The 5,633-nt window shown below is 32.8% G+C and overlaps 1 long non-coding RNA gene across 1 annotated transcript; it reads right to left on the reverse strand.

Annotated features, from left to right (window-relative positions):
• Nucleotides 1-2,959: 2,959 nt before the first annotated feature.
• LOC145792753 (uncharacterized) lies at nt 2,960-5,401 on the reverse strand. Its single transcript, XR_014332555.1, has 2 exons — nt 5,227-5,401; nt 2,960-3,258 (listed from the first exon to the last, which is right to left on the reverse strand). It is a non-coding gene; the product is annotated as an uncharacterized LOC145792753 (long non-coding RNA).
• Nucleotides 5,402-5,633: the final 232 nt, after the last annotated feature.

The raw sequence follows: 5,633 nt of genomic DNA on the forward strand, positions 1-5,633 counted from the left end.
ACTACTGTCATGACCCAAACCCGCCCTTGTAGGTTTAGCATCGTAACCTATCATGACCCAAACCCACCCCTAAAAGTTTGGTTCATAACCGGCCAGTAAACCGTAGATTACCAAAGGCCTCAAACGATCATACAGAATATTCATGTTAATGGAGCCATAAACGGAAGCGTATAATAAAGAGAAGTCCATTAAGTTGTGCCAATCATGTGCAAAAATTATGAAGATAGCCTCATAACACATTAACACATTTACATGCCCAAGCAAAAATATAAGTGTCATAAGAAATTTACACATCTTGTTTACAAACCCAAGACCATAGTGGCAAAAACAAAATAAGGTCAAGGTGTGGTGTAAGTCAAAGACAAAACTCCATTTCAAAGACATGACTCAATTGGGTTACAAAATAGCTCCTGAAGCTGACTCTAAAGGTGTGCTCCATATTGCTGATCACCTACATGTGCATACATAATATTAGGTAAGCGAAACTTAGTGAATAATAATACAGTAAAGCAGTGTACATAGATGATCATAAGATTCCCACAATGTCCATAGTCATATATTCATATATTCAAAATGGCCCTAGGCCCAATCATATAACAAGCGGCTTCGGGCCCAAACATATAACAAGCGGTCTTAGGCCCAATCATATAACAAGTGGCCTCGAGCTCAATCATATAACAAGTGGCCTTAGGGCCCAAACATATAACAAGCGGCCTCGGGCCCAATCATGTAACAATCGGCCTTAAGCCCATATTGCACATGTCATATAATATTAATGAAGTTCCTTCATTTCGATCAAATGATACATTTAAGTCTGATTCCAAATCACATTAAAGCTTGTTTCAAATCGCATAGTATCAAATATTGCTTACCAAAATTTTTATCAAACCTTTCATAACTCCAAGTCGTAACGAAGTCCCTGAAGGCCTTAATTAACTTGCTAAATTACCATACAAGACAATCGTCAAAGGTTGACATCATAAAACGTTTATCGAGAATCATTAGCTTATGCAAAATGTCTAAGATAGATCATAGACAAATAACAGTTACTGAGGGTCAAAATACATTTTCTGAATTTATCATAATCATTGCTCAAAAGGAAACTCATTCATTCTTATTGAAACATTCTTTCAGAAACTTGCCATAGCATAATTGCTCCGAAGATTTCAAGCATGTTTTATCATTTCGAAAACACTTGTCAAGGCACATAATTTATACAACGTATAAGTTTCACAAGTCCAAAGTATTTCATATGAAAATACCGTTACAAAGAAATTACTCACAGTGCTTGGTCGGATGATACTCCTTAACGACTCAGCCTGCAGAAACATAACCAAGCATAACATTTCAAAACACATTGCCTTCAATTCACACAATCGATTTGTTCATTACATATCCGTTCAATCATTCCCCATTCTTTAATCCCTCTCAAGTGTTTAATGCTAAACTTCTCTACATGTGATTCAAGTACAAAGCTTGTGTCAAAGATGTATTTTAAACGGCCCTAAATGTTCATGGTTTAAATTAATGTTTCCTACAACAATTTCATATGTTTTCCATTGAAAATATCATGTTTACATAGTTAAGGTTTAAGGAAATAGAAAGAAGCGAAAGGGAACTAAGTTAGGGTAGGAAATCGCATGAAACGGTTAAAAGAAAATAAATAGCCTTCACTAATTTGAGCATATCAATTTGTTTATTTAATATTTGGATGTGAGACCACACCATTAGAAACTAGACTTTCAGAGATTGAATTTAGGCTCAAGAATCACTTAAAATGGAGTCCGGATGAAGGAGATATGCCTTTTTGAAGTTACCAGGTATAAGCTAAAACAGGACTGGCCGCACGTGCGCCCACTTTGACCGCTCGTGCAGTGACTGGGCCGCTCGAGCGGTGGCCTTGGCCCCTTAAGTAGTGGTTTAAACAGAATGCAATTCCTTATTTTTGTTCATGTTCTGCTCGTGCAGAGCCCGTGGCCGCTCGTGTGGTCTAGGCAAAATCAGACAGTCCGAAAATGGTTCAAAAATCCATTTCCAAGCCAAATGCAAAGCAAAACTAGCTCAAAACATGGTGAACTAACATGATTCAAGGGTAATTACATCTCAAACACATCAATCTTGCTTCAATAACAAAATCAAGGTCTCATCTTTTTCATACAATCATAAATGTCATACCCAAGCTCAAAATACATACAAACATGGTGAATCTTCTGACAAATCTTGGTTGTATAAACCATCGAGAGTTTGTTTCATGGGTCAATCACAAAAATGAACTCAAATCAAACAAAAATGAAGAGATTTCATGATTTTATTCAAACCCTTACACAACTCAAAACCCTAGCTCAAAACTCTTAATTTCTTCTTTGCTTCCATGACAAGGATGAGTTAGAGACAAAGATTATAAGTAAATTTTCATACCTTAGCTTCAATCTAGGGTTAGCAAAATCCTAGCTTCATCTCTTCATCTCTCTCCAACCCAACTCTCTAGCAAGTCCCAATAAGAATGAAGAACACAATTGAGCTACAGATATATAATTTAGGCTAATTAAATATTACGAATCGTAATTTTTCAAAATTTCACCGTAAGCTCTATCTCTCTCCAACCCAACTCTCTAGCAAGTCCCAATAAGAATGAAGAACACAATTGAGCTACAGATATATAATTTAGGCTAATTAAATATTACGAATCGTAATTTTTCAAAATTTCACCGTAAGCTCTATAAACCATGCTAATTATAGATATGAAGTCATTTTTGGCTCATTGCACCTCTAAGACTTTCAATCTTCAGTTCAAAGTTTCAATTGCAACAGATATTCCTACATTCAATAGATACTATTCCAAATTCACATAATTCATATACTTAAACTTGCAAATTCATATCAAACACATAATTACATACATAATTAAGCATAGTACGGATTGAGTTATCACATAACCGGCCAGTAATCCTAGATTTCCTTCAACCTCAAAGATAAAATTTCAAAATATTTAAATACTATAAGGGCCTAAAGTGGAAGCAAAACAAAAATAATAATGTCCATTGAGCTTGTACATACATGGTAACTAAAATATTTAAAACATTCATAATACGTATACCAAGAAATATCTTATACATATCTCACACACACTTAAGACTTAATCAAAATACAAAACTCTAAAAAATAACGCTAAAGCCTCGACACAGAGGCGCATCATGAGTGGCTTGACCAAGGGTTGACTCCGAGGCAAACTCTAATGCTGATCATCCAATTGCTCACCTACATATATATATAAGGGACAGGAATGAGCTAAAGCCCAGTGAGTAATAACAGAATAAAGGAGTTAAATTAATAAAGTTCGATATCATTTCAAAAACAATTCTCATTTCCATTCAATTCACAATGATCTATGTTTTCTCAATATCAATAATCAATGCAATAACAATTTACGTGGTACATCCATAGAGCAACAATATTTCAATATCAGTGGACCACAAGGGTCAATAACAATGGACCATTAAGGTCTAACATTAGAGATCTCTGTGTTTCAATTAATCTAATAGCCATGGTATTGTTTTCCCCAGGCAAGGGCCTATAATTAATGGTTGTGATATTGTTTCCCCCGATAAGGGCCTATAGTCAATAGCTATGGTATTGTTTTCCCTAGGTAAGGGCCTATAATCAATGGACGCCACGAATACAATTTAAAAAGGAACTTCATTCATTAAGGGGAAAAAGCATTTCAATGAATCAATCAATCATATATCAATTTCAAAAATAACATAACATTGAACATATCTTTATAAAGTTACTACTCATAGTAGGTTATACTGATTCAGGTCTCGAACGTCCACCTACACAAAGCACATAAATAAACATATCGAAACACAATTATTACTTTCTTCATCACTTACAACTTCTCTTATTCTTTTTTTTTTCTAAGCAGACCAAATTCTTACTTCACTCATTCTTTCTTAATCTAATAAACCAACCCCTTGCTTTACTTCATAACAAATCACTTTTGTTGATTCTTAACTTATTACTCTTCAATGAGCCATAGATCATGCCTGATAATGCTTGGAAAGAGATGAGGACAAAAATATAAACTCAAAACAATTTTCCAAAATATGATAAAATAGAGAAGTTTGCTCGAGCGAACCTTTGGTCACTCAAGCGGTGACCACAGGTTCTCAGTACTTGGTCTGCAAAAATAGATTCTGGATGGCCTAAATGTACGCTCGAGCGGTGACTTTACCGCTCAAGCGGTCTGTAATTTTTTTGTGTTCCAAAAATCAATAAGAATAGTTTCCAAACACATTTTCAAACTTAGACTCATGCATGACTCAATTTAAACATGTAATTTTATTAATACAGATGAACCCATTTCCAATTTCTATACAAAAACCTCTTTGGTTGTCAAGATTAAAATCAAGATTAAAACCAAAATTTCATAAATATAATGATTTCAAAATTTTTCTTTCTTTGTTTTATAAAACATAAAATTAAAGCTATAAAACTCTTTGAAAAATATTTGCATGTATGAAATCCAAATCAAAATCAAACCAATTCCTGAATCTTAAATATAAATTATAATTTATTTCTTAATTTGGCCAAAGTTAGATTTAATTCATTTTTCTTCATATCAAATCCAATTTTAAACTCAAATTCTAAAACATAAATTAAGCTTTTAAAACTCAATTTCATGCTCAAAACTCATGCAAAACTTCATCAAAACATGAAAATAAATATGAACCGTGATCAATCCTTAACTCAATTAAATCAAAACTTCCTTTAATTTCAAAATCAAACTCTCAAATTTCATGAACTCAGGATTTTCTAAAATTTAGTTATTGTTTCATCAAAACATGAAATCAATTCTTAGAAATCCATGATGCATGTACAATTAGAGCATTAAAACTTATAAAATTTGTTCATGCATGTAGAAATGAAACTCAAGTTCATGCAAGATTATAAAAAATCAAACTCAAGATAATTAATTCCCAATTTAACTTCCAAATCTCTTGAAAATTCATGATGCATGTACAATTGAAACTCAATTTCATGTAAGACAAATAAATTCAAACCCAAAATGATTAATTTGCAAATTAATTTCCATAAATTTGAACCTAAGTCCATTTCTTCATCTTCTTGGTAATTTCTTTCTAATTATATGAGATTGAACCCAATCATCTCTTAAATCTAGCTTTTAGGTGATTTATCTACAAAATTTAAGTTTCAATTTCTTACCTTAAGTCTTCTATAGCTGAATTTCTTTTTTAATTCCTTGAGTATCTTTCCCTTGTCTTCAATTTCTTGATCTCTCTTTCTAGAGTTGAATTTCCAGCAAAAACATGTTGAACTCTCTCTCTCTCTCACTCTTTCCCACGGTTTTGCTCTCTTTCTCTCTTTTCCCCACAGTTTTGCTCGAGTAGAGAATGACTACAATGCATATATAGGTAATTGAGCTCTTTTTCTCATTTCTCAGAACATTGTAATTCTCTCATCTTATTTAATTGACTTGGTTAGATTATTTCACTAATCACATATTAACATAATTAATTCATTGTTAATCTTAATTAATTATGTCCAATCTTTAATTTAATTAGTCTAATTGACTTCAATTAAGGTCCAATTCATTATATTTAATTTTTATT

Source organism: Camellia sinensis, chromosome 6 (genome assembly GCF_055761805.1).
Source record: "Camellia sinensis isolate YWXY chromosome 6, ASM5576180v1, whole genome shotgun sequence".
NCBI lineage: Eukaryota > Viridiplantae > Streptophyta > Magnoliopsida > Ericales > Theaceae > Camellia > Camellia sinensis.